Below are 2,674 nucleotides of genomic sequence, written 5' to 3' on the forward strand. Positions count from 1 at the left end.
TTTACTTGTTGAAATTAGGGAATTGTAGGGCTTTCGTTGTTGAAATTAGGAAATTGTGGGACTTTAGTTGTTGAAATTAGAAAATGATGGTTGGCTTTGGAATTTAAGCTATAAGAATGTTTGTGGAAGTGAGCCATCGTGCCATTCCTTGCTCCGTACATGTGGTTGTCGGCCATCGTGCCGTTTCATTTGATGCAGGTTATGGAAACCTCCACGTGTAGGGGAGGTGCTGCCGAAATTTTTAGTTGACAGTTGTATGTTTTTTTTGTAGGAGAGGCTACGTTACCGTCCTCGAGTCGTCACTTTGTACGATAGCAAGGTGAGTCATCCTAAACATCTATTTCCGTATGATGGTCGTATATCACGTAACCTAGTTAGGCGTCTCCCGTTCGAAAGAGATACGTTTGGAAATATGCAGATGTTTGCATATTTATAACCGTATCTGTTTCGAATTGTCCACGTTACTTTGGACAGCACGAGGATGTGTAGGTGGGTTTAGTTTCCATAGTCAACTCCGATCCGAGTTAGAGTTTCGGGCTGCACCTCCCAATTGTTCTCCGGATACACAATCTCCATCACAGGACGTGTATTTGGAGAACAGCGGGGAGGTGCTGCCGAAATTCTATCTCGGGTCGGAGTAGACCATGGAAACTAATCCCACCTACACATCCTCGTGTGGGATTAGGACCTATCTTTACCTAATAGACAATATAGGAACGTGTAGATGCAACTTGAGTGTTTATATTACTTGCTGGTATGGTAGAGGATGGAGGATCGTCAGTGGATGTACACGGGCCGATCTAGTCAGAATTCGTTGACCGATGAATGGATAAACAAGACCGATGCTTTCTTGGAACGGGCATTTGCAAGGATCAAAGGAGGAAGAGAAACTTGGTGTCCGTGTAGCAAATGTGGAAACATGCGTCGGCAAACCAAGTTAGGAATGGGTAAACATCTTGTTAGGCACGGATTTACGTCAGACTATACCATATGGATCTACCATGGTGAGGTCGATCGTGGGAGGGACGAGGTCATCAGACAACGTATCGAGCAATATGATGATGACGCCGGGGTGGGAGACATGTTAGATGACTATCATGAAGCTCATAGGGAGGAGGAGCCCGAGGCTACCGCAAAGGCGTATTACGACATGTTGTCTGCGACACAACAACCCCTTCACGGGCCTACCGCAAAGCCTGTGCAGGGTCGTTGGTGCTATTCAATTGAGAGATGTCAAAAGGTTCTTCGAACTAAATGTAAAAATAAATGCAAAATTGAAGCATCCATTGCAGAGGCATACATTCTGGAGGAGGTGTCAAACTTCACAACCAAATACTATGCTGACAACCTTCCTAGCGTGCACAATCCACCCGCTCATTATAATGACTCAGAAGTTGAATCGAGCCTTAGCCTTTTTCGAGGACAACTTGGAAGTGCAAGTGGTGCGACACGGAAGAAATTGAAACATAAAGAGTGGCGCACTATCATGCTGTATGTATTGACCAACCTTGCCGAGGTGGAGCCGTACATACTGTAAGTTGTCAACAAACTAGTTTGTTCTCAATTAATCACTATTCTGGGATCAACTCTCATGTTTCTCGTTGGTACAGGGAATTTCATCGTAAATTCTGGCGTAATTCAAGGGAACCTACCCCGCCCGAAGCCGAGACCCTTCTTCAAAAGGGTGCGGGTAATGGAATGCCCGATTTTATTTCTTGGTTCAAACATAAGGTACAATCCAATTTCGCTCGTTCATGATTACCACGTTCCAAGTTTGCCGTACATGCGAATAATATAACGAACCACCCTACTTCAACTTGCAGGCTCAAACCGATTCGTCTATAAATGTTGAGGTTAGACAGGTTGCCGATGGCTGTGCCTACAGGGTCAGATCTTTTACCGGTTATGACGTAAATGGTTATCGTTTTCACACAACAAGCCATGAGCAGAGTCGGCCCAATCGAAGAACGACAAATACCGGAGTATTCACGCTAGGCTCTGATGGTGTCGAGTACTACGGAAGAATTGAAGAAATATACGAACTAACTTTTCATGGTTGCAAAGTTCTTAATCCAGTCATATTCAAATGCCATTGGTTTGATCCATCAGTCGTGAGACGGGCACCTAATCTTGGGTTAGTCGAAATTCGGCAATCATCCGTCTTGCAAGGAGACGATGTCTATATTGTGGCTCAACAGGCCACGCAAGTTTATTATTTGTCATACCCGTGCCAAACTGATGATCGTCTGAAGGGTTGGGATGTTGTGTACAAGGTATCGCCACACGGTAAACTACCTGTACCAAATAATGAAGATTACAACATTAACCCCAACACATATGACGGAGATTTTTTCCAAGAAGATGGGCTCGAAGGGATTTTTGAGATTGATTTAACCGACGCTTTCGCAATGGAAGTAGACAATGAAAGGGTTGTTGACGATGACGCTGGAGAGGAGGTTCATAATATGAAGGAGTTAGAATTACTTCAGCGGTTACAGTTAGGACAGGACATTGATGATGACGCTGAAACTTCGGAGCACGGGAATGATTTGTTTGACACGCGTGACAGTGACGATGAGACTTATGATCCAGCTAATCCCGATCATGACGATTATTTCTAAGACATGTATGGATCGTGGCAATTTATTTATTATTTGTCATACCATGTTATTTT

The sequence above is a fragment of the Setaria italica genome, chromosome I (assembly GCF_000263155.2).
Source record: "Setaria italica strain Yugu1 chromosome I, Setaria_italica_v2.0, whole genome shotgun sequence".
NCBI classification, from domain to species: domain Eukaryota; kingdom Viridiplantae; phylum Streptophyta; class Magnoliopsida; order Poales; family Poaceae; genus Setaria; species Setaria italica.